Genomic DNA, 16,897 nt, shown 5'->3' with positions numbered 1-16,897 from the left:
AAATGGTGGGCTGTGACCTCACTGCGACTGGGGCAGGTGGCCCTTTGTCCCAGCAGTGCAGTTTGAAACGAGATTCCTGCATACAGTTCACTGGGGCCTCGTCTGGTCTGCACGAGGGGTGAGGCCGGCAGGGTGGTCTCCACAGAGTCAGCACGCGGGGAGAGCTTTCCACCGGGATGCAGCTGAATTCCCCTAGAACCTTCCAGAAGCTTGGACTTAACTGTTGGGACGACCTCAGGAGTTGATGAGGATATCGCAGATTTGCCCCCTGCTTTGCTTCTCACGTCCCCAGGGAGACGAGACAGCCCCGGCCAACTTCCCTTGGGTAAAGATGATCAAAACTTGTGAGTCTGAGTGGCCTGAACCTCTGACCTTAAAACCATGCAGGAAGGGGGTGAGACACCATTGCCGGGACTTAATTATTTATATTTTATTTATTTACTTTTGGTTGCGTTGGGTCTTCTTTGCTGCATGTGGGCTTTCTATAGTTGCGGCCAGCGGGGGCTACTCTGCATTGCGGTGCCCGGGCCTTTCATTGCAGGGGCTTCTCTTGTTGCAGAGCACGGGCTCTAGGCACACGGGCTTCAGTAGTTGTGGCGCATGGGCTCAGTAGTTGTGGCTCGGGGGCTCTAGAGCTCAGGCTCAGTAGTTGTGGTGCACGGGCTTAGTTGCTCCATGGCATGTGGGATCTTCCCGGACCAGGGCTTGAACCCGTGTCCCCTGCGCTGGCAGGCATATTCTGAAGCACGGTGCCACCAGGGAAGTCCCCAGTTGCCAGGACTTAAAGAGGCCCATAATGTTCCACATCAGAAGGAGCCTTTACTGGAAATGGCAGGGCACGCACAGGCCCTGTTTCTAGGTATCTGTGGCTCTGGTACCTAGAAACCCTTCTCTTGAAAAATTCCTTTTCAGTGTGTGTTCTGGGTCTCTGGGTCCCAGTCTTACCTTCTCCCCTTCCTTCCCCGGCTAGGGCAGGACTGTTGACAGCCCCCTACCTACCCCAAATGCTTTATCCCGGCCAGGGAATCATTCTGACAGAGGCACTTACTTGCTTGTTTTTGCATTTTAATAAACTTAATTTTTTTAGACCAGTTTTAGATGTGCAGAGAAATCACAAAGATAATACAAAGAGTTCCCATAAACCCCTCACGATTTCCTCTCTTTTTAACATCTTATCTCAGGCTGGTACATTTGTTATTGAAGGAACCCCATATTGAGATATGATTATTAACTGAAGTCCACACCTGATTCATATCTCCTCAGTTTTTTCCCTAATACCCTTTTTCTGTCCCAGGATCTCACATGGCATTTGGTTGTCGTGTCTCCTTAGGTGCCTCTGGACTGAGTTTCTCAGACTTTCCTTGGTTTCGATGACCTTGACAGTTTTGAGGAGTGGTCAGCTGTCTTGTATGTTGTCCCCCATTGAGATCTGTCCATGTTTTTCTCATGGTTAGCCTGGGGTGACGGGTTTGGGGAGGACCTCAGGGGTGAAACGCCCTTCTCATCACATCGTGTGGAGTCCATGTCATCAATCGGATTCATCACCATTGATGTTGACCTGCATTACCTGAGGACAGATTGCTTTCGAAAGACAGTTTTTCAGACCCAGGTATGTAGTTTCACAGTCTTGCATCAGACCGATACTCTGTGAGATTGAAAGTAAACCATAAACTGGTGTTTACGACAGATTTAGGGGAATGTAGAGATCAACCAGGACAACCCAAGCCCTTGGTAGTCTTTCTGAGGTCCTGGAGTGGGTGGGCTTCCTCGGTGCCCGTGGAAGGGCCTTGCCTCTCTGCCGTGACGTGGGTCTGGGACCGGGTGCCTGGTGCCGAGGCCTGTGGGCTTCCTAGCCTCTGACGTGCCCCTAATCCTCTCTGAAAGAGCTAGCGGCTCCGGGAACGTGGCTGGAGGTGATCCCTAAGGCTTTTTCTTCCTGCAGTGGAACCATCAGAATAAATCCGAAAGCCCCATGCTGCGTACCCCTACAATTATATCCCTTCGGGGAAGGCACTGACCACGTCACCTCTCTCCGAGGTGGTCACAGGTCCCCATTTGAGCATGTGACCCACGCTCTATATTTGGTGAAAACCTCCCGGTTTTCAGAGCATTCAACCTCTGTTATTTTGTTCTACCTCAGAACAACCTTGTAGGTGAGGAGGGTGTGGTGTTAGCCCATTTTCCTGATGGGAAAACTGAGGCTCACTGTCTGCAGTCATTTGCCCAGAGCCCCAAAGCCAGCCAGTGGCTGTAGCTCAGCGTTTTGCTGATCTTTAAAAGATGTATTTCTTGTTGCCTGCTGCTTCCTTACATAGCCATTGTACCTAGAAAAGGTACAGAAATTGTCTCTTTGTGTCTTAGAAATGGAAGACCATGCATTGAATTAAGAGCTCTCATCCAAGGGGATGAGATGGGCTTTCGGGCATCTGTGAACCCCTGAATGCACATTTGTGAATCTTTCTTTTTTGGGGGGGGCAGAGGGTATCCATGACTTTTTTATCAGATTTTTAGAGCATCCCAGAACCCCCCCTCAAAAAAAGTTACCAGCCAGTTTTATCAATTTTGTTTATCTTCTCAAAGAACCAGCCTTTAGTTTCATTGGTCTTTGCTATTGTTTTCTTCATCTATGCATTTCTGCTCTGATCTTTATGATTTCCTTCTACTAACTTTAGGTTTTGTTTGTTCTTCTTTCTCTAGTTGCTTTAGGTGTAAGGTTAGGTTGTTTATTTGAGAGTTTTCTTGTTGCTGGAGGTGAGATTGTATTGCTATAAAATTCCCTCTTAGAGCTGCTTTTGCTGTGTCCTGTAAGTTTTGTATAGCCATGTTTTCGTTTTCATTTGTCTCTGGGTATTTTTTTATTTCCTCTTTGATTTCTTCAGCGTTCCATTGGTTGTTTAGTAGCATATTGTTTAACCGCCACGTGCTTGTGTTTTTTACAGTTTTTTTTTTTCCTGTAATTGATTTCTAATCTCATAGTGTTGTGGTTGGAAAAGATGCTTGATATGATTTCAATTTTCTTAAATTTACCAAGGCTTGATTTGTGGTCCAAGATGTGATCTATCCTGGCGAATGTTCCTTGTGCACTTGAGAAGAAAGTGTATTCAGCTGCTTTCGGATGGAATGTCCTATAGATATCAATTAAATCCATCCAGTCTAATGTGTCATTTAAGGCTGTGTTTCCTTATTAATTTTCTGTTTGGATGATCTGTCTATCGGTGTAAGTGGGGTGTTAAAGTCCCCCCCGCAGACTGTTTTAAATCCTGTTTCCTTTTCCCCAGACACACACACACACACACACACACACACACACACACACACACACACACCTGCTGTGTAAATAACCAGCCTCAAATCCACCAATCCATTTACACTCCCATGGGTTCTCTCAGCCTCTTCCTTGGCAGAGAACATTCACACCCTTTCCTGAAAAACAGAGTATCCAGTTTGAAAAAATGTATCGTGAAAAATCTCCAAGCATAATAGCAGCAAGAAGAGTACAATAAACCCCCAAATACCCATCACCCGGCGTCACTGTCCTCCGAATTTTGCCACCTTCGCTTCACCCATCCATCCCCTTCTTCCTTTCCTTCTCTCCGCGAACAGCAATTCAGTGATGACGTCACTTCACCCTTCCACGGTCAAGTGCACATGGCCAAGACATGTGAGACCTTTTCACATACTGCCAGGCTATTATCACACCTAACAAAATTAAGAGTAACACCCTCCCTCCACCAATCTCATCTTTCAGATGAGTGGCAACCTGTGATTTTGCAGCGTCATTGATTTACTGCCCGGGTGCTTGAAAGTCTCTGTCCCCTTAGGACGGCTCCCACCTGTGGCAGCTGGTTCCCAACCCCCTTCACGGTCCAGCGACCCAGCTCTGGCTGCAGTTGGACCAGAACCCAAAGGTCCCGGATACCTGGTCTGAGCAGCATTTTGCAAAAGGATGATTGATTTTCTGCAAACTTGCTCCAAGTAAATGAAATCACATCTTCAAAGCCAATTTCATTTAAAAGGACATTCTAGTTCTGGAACAGTGGTGGAGAGCTATTTTTAAAACAGGAAGCGTCTGAGCAACAAAGAACCTGCCTCTTGAAATAATGGAGTAAATATTTCTGCCCCCTTATCAGATCTGGTGCCTTTGAAACATGGTCCTTTTTTTTTTTTTTTCCCAAAATTTTCCCCAGTAAAGGTTACCAGGGGCTGTACAAATTGTATCATGAGCTTTTGTTGGAAAAACATAGAGGGAAATGGAAATGTGATCCTTATCACGAGCATATTCCAAAGAAATTACGTGATGTGGGCTTGCATGGTTGGAGTTGTGTTTATGTGTAGTGGGTCTTTAAATATCTCGCTTTGATTTGCTTTCTGGTGGCCGTGCTGTGTGGTCTCTGCTTCGTGACCTTGGGCCCCTTACCTCAGTTTCCTCATTTGGCTGAGGACGTTGGACTAGATGACTGATGAAGACCTTTCTAGCTCTAGAATACTTAATATGATTGTTCAAATCTCTAGAAACACATATTTTAGGATCTCAAGTAACATAAAAGAAGGAAATGGAATAGATGTCATCCTGTCAGTTTCATCTTTATTGAAAATATTTTGTTCACATGTAGACAACCATAGTGTATTATAATCATCAGACTTGCTAAGAGACTAGTAAGTTCTAATAAGGTATTCCCACCACTCAAAAGAAATAATTATCTAACGTGATAGAGGTGCTAATTGCTACTATGGCGATCATATTAAAATATAGAAATGTATCAAATCAACGTGTTATACACCTTAAATTTACCCAATGTTAAATGTCAAATATATTTCAAAATTTTTTCTAAATAAAAATAAATATTTTCCATGCATAAAATTTGTAAACATATCCCAACAAAGGTGTCATTAAAAATAAATAGGTAAGTAACTGACTGAAATAAAATATTTGCAATGCCTATATCTGACAAAGGATTTGTATTCAGAATATGTAAATCACTCCTACAAACAACTCATATAAAAAAGGGCCAAAGACTTAAAAAGACATTTCACAAAGGAAGATGTGCGTAGGGCAAATAAGCTTAAGTGCTCACCGATAATAGTGACTTAGGAAATGCAGACTAAAGCCACATGATATACTATATAGGTGGTTACAATTTAAAAGATTGACAGCATTAAATATTGATGAGAATGTAAAACAACCAGGAATTTCATACACTGCTGGTGGGAGTGTAAAAAAAATTTTGTTTTAATGTTTTGCCCACTCTTGATAACCATCTGATAGGTAAGGGAGAAATATTAATTTAAGTAGTACTAGTTGAATATGATATAGTATAATCTCATGTAATGTAATATATAAATATAAATCAATAGTATAATTATATCAATATCAATTATATAATTGTATGTATCTTATAAACTTTAAAAAAACTAGTATAAGAAACACTAGTTTAATACGTGAACAATTCTGTGAACTTCCAGTGGCTTTTCTATGCTAACCTTCAACCAGGGGGAGAGAGAGCCCTTTCCAAGGACTAGAAGCCTAAGGACTTTTGAGATAGTGGTCTGCTACGAATATTGTTTCTTCGTACTAAAGACAAAGGGCAGAGTTTCCACTCCAAGAGCCAAAAAAAGACCCAAGACAAGATGCAGCCATTGTTTTACCGCAAACATACTTTTTAAAGGAAGTAGGGATCCCGGTTCTAAGAGAACAAAGTGGTTAGGCCAGAACTCCGATTCCTTTCCGGTTCTAGATCCTGGGATAAGAACCGTATGGCTTCTCTTCCCCTGAGGGAGACCACGGAAGACACAAAGTTACGAAGAGGCCATGGATGTGTTGGAAGGGGCACAGACTTGGAGTCAGGCAGACTCGGTGTAAACCCAGCTCCTCTCTTAGTAGTGGGGTGAGCTTGGGGTGCTGATTTCACCTCTGGTGTCATTTTTCCTCATCTGTAAAGTGGAGATGATAATATCTATCTCTCAGGGCTTTTGTGAGAACCCACAGCAGAGTTCCCAGAACATTCTATAATCAGAACAGTAGTAGTTGTTGTTTTGTTTTTGATTTTTTTTTATTACTGTGGTTTTTAAAAAACCATATAACATACAATTTACCATCTCAACCACTTTTAAGTGTACAGTTCAGTAGTGTTAAGTACATTCCCATTGTTGTGCAACAGCTCTCTAGAACTTTTTCATCTTGCAGAACTGAAACTCTGTACCTATGGAACGACACCTCCCCGATTCTCCCTCCCCCCAGCCAGTAGTAGCGGGTTTTGTTATTACTGAGTCAGATGGTTATTATTAAATCTATGGCTGCTGTGATAGTGATTGCTTTGCACTTTGAGAGCAGGGCATACATATCCTAGTTCTACTACCCAGGAGCATGCGGAGAGGTAACTCTGTCTGTACTAAATTAGCTACTACATTATTCCTTCTTATTATGGGAGTCTCGTTCTAAAGGAAATAGTGTTGGGTTGAGGAAGACATGAGGCCCAGCCCTGCCATTAACTTTCCGTATGATTCTGTGGTCTTACGAGAGAAGGGGGCTCGAGTGTACTGAGTGCCTTGTACAGACCAAGTCCATTATCAGCCACCATTCAGGAAAATGGCGGTCTTGTCTGAAACCAAGATGTTACTTTTAATCCAGAGGCTTAGCCAGGGGACTTTCCACGCAAGGGGGACCAGATGCCATGGCCCTTCTGTGGCACTACAGGACTGTATCATGAGCTTGTCGCCACTTCAACAGTGGCTATTTTTATAGCTGATGATGAGACTTACTGGAAATGGCTTGGCATTCTTGCGTAGAAAGCTCCCGCACTTACATCTGAGGAGTTGGAATGCATGAGTCCTGGTATGAGCCCTGGACCAAGACATTCCCACAGAGCAGATCACTTCCAGCCCAGGAGAAATTCCAGGGATGCTCAGCCTTCCTGAGGACCCATTCTCTTAGGACACCTGTTTGACGCCACAGAGCCATCATCCTCTCTCTGGTATCATGGTCCTCTGACCCTCAAGGCTTACTCCAGGCTTACCTCACCTCTCGTACCTGGCCCTCCCGGGAAAGAAATGCATCTGCCCAACAGAGGAAGAGAATTCCACCGTTTTCCATTCCCCATTCCACTTTCTTGAGTTGTACGCTCTTCCCAGGTGCACCCCCCCTGCCCCCAAGCATTGACTGGGCCAAGGAAGATGGTTCATTTGATGGAGGAAGTGATGGGAACCTGATTTTCAGCTGGGGGTGTGGGACTCCTTTCAGACATAGGATGTGTCACCCATAGCAGTGCTCTCTCTGTCCCCCAGGCCTATGTGCCAGCTCTGGAGAAGACCCTGCGGGTGGCATTTTTGGATATCTTGTCTTTAGGGCCTTTGACACATTTCCAGAAATTCTTTTCCTCTATTTTTGACAGCATCTCTCACATCCACACCAACCCTTTCGAACCCTGTTTTCGCACACGCTGTCTTGCTGACAGTGCACCCCAATCCCTAGGGCAGTGCCACATGTATTCCTTGAACTAAAATTCTTCTTTGGAAGCATGGCTGAGCAAACAAGCAGGCATTTTCCATCAGTCATGGACTGGGTCACCTCCCCACAAAACAGACTAAGAGTCTCCATGGGCTTGTGCACTTTCTTGTGGGCTTCAGGGACCCGGGACAGACGGGAGATTTTGCAAGGCACCTATAAGGGTTGAAGTCAGGCAGTGAGACTCAGGAAGCTACCCTCATCTGACTTTCACCGAGAGCCTGTGGTGGCTGTGAAACTGGATCTAGAAAATTCCTCCCACTTGCAGTTGGTTAAATGACAGCAGCGCCCATTCTCACCAAATCACCTCCCTCCAATTACCTGAGAGGCTCCAGTTACTCTGTTCAAGTCCCGAGGCCTGGGCACTCTTTCCTACTGTTTGTCATTTGTAACTTTCTCCTAGGAGCCTTGGAGAACCATACAAAGTCGATTTGCTGTATTTCTTCAAGAACCTGATGCACGCAAATGCATTTGTGTTTCCAGAAACAGGAGATGCTGCCAGCAGCCAATTCTACTTTGCATCTGATTTAATTCAGCACACTTTTTACTGTCACTTATATTGTTCTAGACCAGGGGACAGCAAACTTTCTGTAAGGGGCCGGGTAGTAAATATTTTGGCTTTTAAGGCCATACAGTGTCTGTTGCAATGACTCAAGCCTGCCATTATAGTACAGAAGCAGCCATTGAGTAGTTGTCAACGAATGCGTGTGGCTGTGTACCAATAAAGCTTTATTACAAAAGCAGATTTACAAAAGCAGCTGGAAGGCCATATTCAGCCCTCAAGCCATAGTTTGCCACGGCCGGATATAGGGCCTGAGCTGGGTACTGGAAAGGCAGTGGTGAGCCAGATAGTTTCTCTGCCCCCACTGAGCTCCAGCTGAATTAATTTTTTCATTAGGGCTGAACAGTTTCTGATTCCTGTGTAATTTGATTTTTAGCTCTCTCTGGGGTGCAGGTGGCATTACTTGGAAGAATAAAAATTAAATGCTACATTGTTTGCAACATTGTTAAACCAGAAGTCCCCTCCCAGTTTTCCCATAGAACCAATATATTTAAAGGAAATTATGTGAAATTCACAGAAGGAATGGCTCCTTCTGTGAATCTAATGATAGTGTCAAGGTCATTCCATTTCTTCCATCCCTCATGCTCTATATTCGGGGCCCTCTTTCCTATCTTGGCTCAAGGCTGGCAAATGCTCAGGCTGTAAGGAATTTTTTTTTTTAACCCTAAAATGGGAAATCCATCGTTTTCCTGAAAATCACTCATGTATGCAGTTATACACAGTGCTAGCACTCTATATAGTATAACGTAATGAAAATGGAAAAGAAGGTTTGAACGTTCACCCTTCCTGTGTGTCCGTTGTTAGTATAATGAGTGAATGTTACCATCACCCAAGCAGATGTGAAATTACTGTTTGGGAGTCCAAGAGGCTGCAGGTTCGTTTTTTGTTGTTACTCTGATTTTCCTACTTATTTGCTTATTTATTAAACTGTTGTAGAATACACATAACTTAAAATTCACCATCCCAGCCATTTTTAAGAATACAGTTCAGTGGCATTAAGTACATTCACGTTATTGTACAACCGTCACCACCATTCGCCTCCAGAACGTTTTCATCTTCCCCAACTGAAACTGTCCCCATGAAACACTAACTTCCCATCGCCCTCCCCCAACCCCTGGCACCCCACCCTTCTACTTTCTGGAGGTGACTGCTCTGGACCTCACATAAATGGAATCATGCGGTATTTGTCCTTTTGTGACAGGCTTATTTCACTTAGCATAATGTCCTCAGGTTTCATCCATGTCGTAGTATATGTCAGAATGTCCTTCCTTTTTAAGGCTGAATAATATTCCATCGTATAGAGGTATGTACATTGTGCACGTCGTATGCACCTTGTGTGTATGTATATACGATGTTTTGTTATCTGTGCATCCCTTGATCAATTTTATTTTACTTTGACATTCACGAAAAGAATTTCGTTAAAAATAGCAAAGTTTTGCCATTGAAACCTCTATTCCCAATTGCTTCTTTAGAAATCGTTTTGCTTTTATTGAGGTGAAATTCACGTAACATAAAATTAACCATTTAAAGTATATAATTCAGTGGCATTTAATACATTCACGATGTTGTGCAACCACCACCTCTAGTTCCAGAACATTTCCATCACCCCAAAAAGAGACCCATCCCCAGGAGCAATCACTCCCCACTTCCCTCCCCCAGCCCCTGACAACCACTGATCTTGCTTTCTGTCTCTATGGATTTGCCTGTTCTAGACATTTCATGTAAATGAAATCATACACCACATGGCCTTTCATGTTTGGCTTCTCTCCCTCAGTCTGATGTTTTCAGGGTTCATCAACGTTTGGAGCGTGTGTTGTCAGCGCTTCCTTCCGTTTTACAGCTGAGTAATATTCCATTGTGTGGATGGGCCACATTTCGTTAGTTTATTCATTCTTTGATGGATACTTGGGTTCTTCCTACTTTTTGGCTGTCGTGAATAGTGCTGGCAATGAACATCCCAATTATTTCTTAAACCAACATGCCAACAACAGCAACAACGATAATAAAAATAATTGCCACAACGTTTCTTCCAGGCAAAAATCTTGCAGGGGCCCCTCCCACTCAAAGAGGCACCCCTGAGACGCCCGCTTACACTGCAGAAAGGTCCAGGACGAGGTCACCTGCACTGACGCTCTCCCTGTGCCTTTCCATAGGGTGCCTGAGTCTCCCTGTGCAGAAGTCGGCTCAGTTGCCAGTGACATCAGGACTGTCCCAAGACATGGCAGTCCCCCCACCTCCAGTCCCACCTCCCAGAGGCCAGCAGGAGTAAGCGGAATGAGTGGGCGTGTTCCTTTGGAGTTCTACTGTCTCTCTTTCTTTTTTTGGTCACACCACGAGGCATGCAGGATCTTAGTTCCCCGACCAGGGATCGAACTCAGGACCTCGGCAGTGAAAGCACGGAGTCCTAACCACTGGACCACCAGGGAACTCCCTGTCTCTCTCTTAATAACGGCCACCATTCCTTCATTGAGCACCTACTGTGTGCCAGGCATAGGGCAGGCCCCATCCATCAGACAGCAGCTACCAAGACAGCTGCTAAGGACCCCTTTTGACAGGGGAGGAAATGGGGGCCTGGGAGTCACAGGTTGACAGTGATGAACTCAGGAGCACAGCTCAGACCTGTCCAGTGTCCCCAGCCCCTGCCTTGTGACCGGGGCTGCCCCTCCAAGTCATCGGGAGCGCAGATCCTGGCAGGCAGGGCAAAGCCGGCCATGGGCTCCTGCAGTGAACCACACTGAGGCAGGCAGAGAGTTGGTGGGAACCAGCCGTGCTTAATGGAACAGTCGCCAACTTCTGAGATGAGAAACCCTTCCTTCGACAAACCTCCGTGTGACTCAAAATGAACCGATGAGCCCCCGGCAAGCTGGCCTAAGTCACCCCAGGCCTTGTTGAGGAAATGAGACATCAGGATGTGTTTGAGGTTTGGGGTTCAACGGAAACACACCAGGAATGTGGAGAATTCTGCTTCTGAGAGCTGGGATTGGCACCTCTGGGCATATTTTGAAGCCAAGTGAAAAATGGGGCTGGCTGGACTCCTGATTCCTGGTTTTTCTCCTTGCTTTGAAATATCATAGAACCCAGAGGCCACAGACAGGGGGTTTGGCCAAGGAGTGTGTCTTTCGGTCTTGGAACAGTCCCCAAAAGGCCAACTCGGGGTCAAGGTTGAAATCAGGGGTGATGGAGGCGGAGGGCAATCAGGATGTCCTGGAGAAGGCAGGATGGCAGCCTCTCGAACAGCGAACAGCATCTGGCATTCGGCGGGTGCAGAACTATTTCCTGAATGACCCTGACAGTTTAGAGCCGCGTGTCTCAAAGTGTGGCTGAGCCAGCCCCCGGGGCGCTGCACACATGGCAACTTCTGGGCACTGCCCAAGACCCACCAGATAAGATTCAATCCCCCATGGAGGATGGAGGGGAGGAAACGGCAGAGGCTGAGCTCCCACAGTACGTGTGTCGGAGGGAACTTGACTCTGATTTACTTTTCTGAGCAGCCCAGGGGGAAGCTCTGGCTCCCAGAGATTGGGCAGAGGCAAACCCCAGAGCTGGGTGACCCGGGCTGTCAGACTCCAAGTCCTGTCTACACTGCATGCTGCACACTCCCCCGCATTAGCATCAGCACCGACTCCTGGAGTTGGTCAGAAATCCTGCTACCCCAGGAGAGCCTGAATTTGGGGTTTGGTTGCGTATGAGGACCCCGGGAACAGAGCCACTACATCTGCTCGTGGTGCTGACTCCTCCTCAGCCAGGCCTCCCCGGTCATGCGGCACCCCTCACTCCTGGCTGCTCAGGCCCCATCGGATGGGGGTGCCAGATACCCATGCAGGTGCCCCCACCCCAGAGGTCGGGCCCACATGGTGGGGAGAAGAGGTTTTGCTGGGGGAGTCAGGGCAGTCTTCCCAGAGGAGGTGACGCTTGAGCTAAGCCTTGAAGGATGGACTGTCCCTCCATGGATACGTAGGAAGGGCTTTTTGGCATAAGGAACAGCCTCTGCAAAGATGTGGGGTTGGGGAGGAGCAAGAGTGAGTCGGATCGGGGCCGGGGGGGGGGGCTCGGAGATTAGGGTGAAAGGTGGAGAGTGACGTGGGAGAAGCAGAGGCTCAGAGGAGAGAGACTGCTGACCATTAAGGACCAGAATGCAGAGTGAAGGAGTCTCCAGCGTGTTCTAAACAAGCAAGGGAGGAGGCTGTCTGGACGGCTGGGGCAGGCTCTCAGAAGCAGCCCCCCAGCACACCCCACTGGAGCCACGAGGTGAGCTGCCCTTGGGGGTTCGGGGGTCACCCGCGCGCATCAGGGCAGGCTCCCATTCTGGAGGCCACGACCCCATGGGAACCACAAGAAATCCCAAGGGACACCCGGAGACCTCACGGACCCGCCCTCCCCCCCAAGATCTGCAGATGAATCCTGGGTGCACGCAGGCCCCCAAGCAAAGCCAGATCTGTGCCCCACCTCCCCCCAGCCTCAGAGCTCCCCCCAGCCTCGGCCCCGGAACGAATCTCCTGCCTCCGGGATTTGCTGGTTCGATCTTGGAGCAGGTAATTCTGTACTATCATTACTTAGTGTCCACGTATTTCCGGGTTTGCCAGCTTTCTCTCTGTTTGGGGTTTCTAATTTCATTCTGTTGTTGTCGAAGAACATACTTGGTATTATCTCAAGCCGCTTCAATTTGTTGAGGTTGGTTGGTGGCCCATCCTGGGGAATGTTCATGTGTATTTTGCCGCTGTTGGGTGGAGTGTTCTAGATGTGTCTGTTCAGTCTAGTTGGTTTCCAGACTCCCTCTGTTTAAAAAAAAAAAAAAAAAGTGGTGGAGGGGAGGGAAAAATAGAAAGGCTTGTCAATAGAATGTTCTGTTCATGTTGTTCTAGGTTAAAATGGAGCAGGTCCTGGCAAGCAGGTGCCATTGGCAGGCACTCAGCCAGCGTGTCCACTCTTGTGGCTCAAGGTGGACAAGGGACCAGGAGGCCTGGCTGGCCTGTCCCCACTGTACGGCCTCTGCTGCTTTGGAGTGAGGGTGGATGACGTCAGCCCAGCTCAGGCCCTGGCCCAGTGGAGGGTCTCTTGATCTGGCCTCCAGGGGTCTGTGTTCCCTCCCGAGAAGGCTGTCCCGGGTAGTCCAGGCCTGGTGGGGCCGGGTGCTGGCTGCAAGCAGAGCAGCCTGTAGGCTGAGCGGGCGGACGGGCGTGCCGGGTGTGAGCGGCACCTCGACCGCAGGCCTGTCCAGCTCCTGGGGAGCCTCTGCCTCTCTGCACAGCCCATGCTGCTGCAAAACCCCGATTTCCGGGCGACCCCGAAGCTATGCTGCTGGCAGCGCTCCCTCCCCTTTTCTGTTGCCCCCATTTCACAGAGGAGGAAACCAAGACCCAGAGAGTGGCTGGTTGGAGCTAGCAGTGGTGAGCTGGTAAAGAAGGGACATCCAAACACTGAGAGATTTGCAGATGCTCGGCCTGAGCCTGCAGCTCCTGGGTGAGCTGTTCAGAAAAGAAAAACACTTCCGACTTTCTGAGAGGCAGCGCATAAAGCTTTCAAAAGAAAACAAGGGATCCAGCAATTCTACTTCTGGGTCGATCCCCGAAAGCAGGGTCTCAGAAACATGTCTGCATACCCGTGTTCATGGCAGCTTTACCCACAACAGCCAAAAGGTGGAAGCAGCCCAAGTATCTATCAAGGGATGAATAAACAAACAAATGTGGGTTATCCACGCAATGGAATATTATTCAGCCTTAAAAAGGAAGGAAGTTCTGACATTTAACAGTGTAGATGAACCTTGAGGACATTATGCTGAGTGCAATAAACCAGTCACAAAAGGACAAATACTGTAGGTCTCCGCTTACATGAGGTCCCTAACGGAGTCAGATTCGTAGAGACAGAAGGTAGAGTGGTGGGTGCCAGGGCCTGGGGGAAGGGGCTGGGCAGTGAGTGTTCAATGGGGCCGGAGTTTCAGTTTGAGAAGATGAACAAGTTCTGGAGACGGATGGTGGTGATCGCTGCCCAACAGTGTGAGTGTACTTGAGGCCACGGAACTGTAGGTACACTTGATACTGGGTAAAATGGTTAATTTTAGGTTATGTGTATTTTACGGCCATGACAAAAGAAAGAAAACAAGAGATGGAAGGGAAGAGAATAGGGAAATGGAGGAGACACAGCCTAGAGAAAGTACTCAGGCCTGGAGCAGGGGCACCTGTCCCCATCCTCCCAGGGCTGTGTCCCCCCCAGAACAGTGAGGTTGTCTCCCTTGGTTGGTCCCAGCCAGGGCCTGGCCTCCGCCCCCAGGGAACCCCAAGTCAGAACCAGCCTCCAGGTTCTGGGGTGAAAAATGCTTAAGGAACCCAGAGAAGGGTAGAGAAGGGTGTGGGACCTCAGAGGAGAAAGGGATGCCTTCACAGGCATGGGTCGTGGTGGAAGAACCGTGTTATAGGGCTTGAGAGAGCGCAAAGCTGATGGTCACCCCTGTGCCCTCCTGTGCTCTCCTGCAAGCCCCATATGTGGGGTCTCCCTCCACTCCACTCCCTCCCAGGTGGGCCAATCCATGAGCCCCAACATTGGAGGCAGGATAGATAGGGGTCCCATGAGGCTGAATCAGCTGTGCTCTCCCAGGAGACCCAGCCAAGGCCCTGGGATTTGTGGAGGAGAGGGGTGAGGCGGGTGTGGGGCACAGAGCCTTCTGAGACAGGACGGCCACAGGGTCTCAGCCGTGGGGAGTCTGGGTAAGGATTTGGGAGACAGAACTCCAGGGAGCTCTGGCTTTTCCTGCTGTGTGACCTCGGGCAGTTTCCTCCCCTTTTCTGAGCCTCCCCATGCACTGCTCACCTCCCTGGCACATTGAAGAGTTCATCTGCACCCCCGCACGCCCCGCCCACCGCCGAGTTCCACCTGCTTGGGTAACGTTTGCCAACGTGCAGTCAGGCCTGGAGGAGCCCATTCATCTGAAAGAAGTGGCTGAGTGTGGTCCAGCGGGAGGAGGACATTGAGTCCTCCATCCCAGGGAGGGGGTAAGGTCAGCTGGGTGGATGGTCAGGGCCTTGAAGGACAAGGAGCAGCTGGCCAGCATTTCTGGCTGAGTGAACAGCAAGTGCAAAGGCCCTGAGGCAGGTCTGGAGGGCATGTCTTTTTATTCCCAGAGCCACAAATGGCCATAAATGTAACCCTGCTCCACCCTTACGCTCCTCCAAAAAAAAAAGAATTAAAACCGGTGGAGGATGGGGTGTTGAGATTTGCCTCCTCTCTCAGCCTCCCTCATGAACCAGAGTGAACCTGGCCTTCTGCGAGTGCACAGCTAAGGGAAAACCCCTACCTTCAGAGTGGGAGTCCTAGCATCGGTGTATGACTCTGGGAAACACCTCTGGGCCTCAGTTTCCTCTTCTACAAGAGGAGAGATGACGCCTCTGAGGGGTTTTCCCAGGCACGGCTTAAGAAGCAAAGGTGATGGGAATTGAGATTCCAGGGACAGCTTCTTTCACCCCCTGTGGGGTGAGGGCCAGCAGGGCCCCGGCCCCTTGTCTGGTGGCCTCCTGCCTTTCACCTGAGGATCTGGTTTCTGGCTTTGAGGCTGCAGAGATTCTCCCAGTGCAGCTTGGCGTGGCTGCTACTAGTAGCTATGGGAAGAATACAGGGAACAGCATCTGAGGTCTAGGGAACAGCAGGTCCAAAGGCCCTGAGGCAGCACTGAAGGGGAGCATGTCTGCTAGACAGTAAGGAGAACAGTGTGGCTGAGTGCACACAGAGGCATGAAGGAGAGGTGGGCAGGAAGAGGTGGGGCTCCCCAGACCACAATGAAATCTTTGGATTTATTCTAGAATGATAGTGACCTACTATAGGATACCGTCTGATTTTGTTGGGAAGACAAAATTGTCCCCAGTATGTGGTCCATGTAGAGGAGCCATTGCCCTGGGTGTTTTCAGGTAGAGAGACAGAGGGTCAGAGAGACCCAGGGACTGTCTACTGCAGAGACATCCAGATGGAGAAAAACTTTCATTTTAGGAAGCCTCAGGTTCAAAGCTCAGCTCCATTATGTGGACAGTGGCCTTGTCTCCCCAGGCCTCCATTTTCCTACCTGTAAAATGGGCACAAATGCCTGGAAAACACTCATCACAGGGTCTGACTCATAGAAATCTCTCTCCCTACCTCATGCCTACGGAGACTCCCAAGGCTTTTTTAAAAAAAAATCATCATAAGATGTACATAACATAAAATTTACCATTTTAACCATTTTTAAGTATTCGATTCAGTGCTATTAATTTTATTCACACTGTTATGCAACCATGCTCACTAACTATTTCCAAAACTTTTTCATCACCTCAAACAGAAACCCTGTCCCCATTAAACATTAACTCCCTGGTCCTCTCCCCCAACCCCTGGCACCCACCCTTCTACTTTCTGTCTCTCTGGATTTAGCTGCTCTAGGACCTCACATATTATTCAGGATAATGTTTTTGAGGTTCATCTACCTGGTAGCTGTGTTCGTGCTTCTTTCCCGTTTATGGTTTAGTTAATATTCTGTTCCATGGATGTGTCACCTTTTGTTTATCCATTCATCAGTTGATGGCCATGTGTGTTGTTTCCCCCTTTTGGTGGCTGGGAATCCCGCTGCTGTGAACACTGATGTACAAGCATCTGTCTGAGTCCTTGTTTTTAATTCTTTGGGGTCTACACCTAGGAGTGGGAGCTTTTGGGGGGAACTTCTTCCTTCCAGCCTCCTTTTGTTTCTTATTACAACATCTCAGGTGAATTCCATTCACCTAGCCAGGCTGCCCCCCGACACCTGTGTTTCCTGACCCCATTTCTCCCTGCCCAAGATTTTCCCGGAAAGTGAGTTTTCCGGGATATTCAGACGGAAGCCT

The sequence above is a fragment of the Aethalodelphis obliquidens genome, unplaced genomic scaffold, assembly GCF_003676395.1.
Source record: "Aethalodelphis obliquidens isolate GAN/ISIS:26980383/991018 unplaced genomic scaffold, ASM367639v1 scaffold53, whole genome shotgun sequence".
NCBI classification, from domain to species: domain Eukaryota; kingdom Metazoa; phylum Chordata; class Mammalia; order Artiodactyla; family Delphinidae; genus Aethalodelphis; species Aethalodelphis obliquidens.
Note: the sequence above shows the minus strand (reverse complement) of the source record.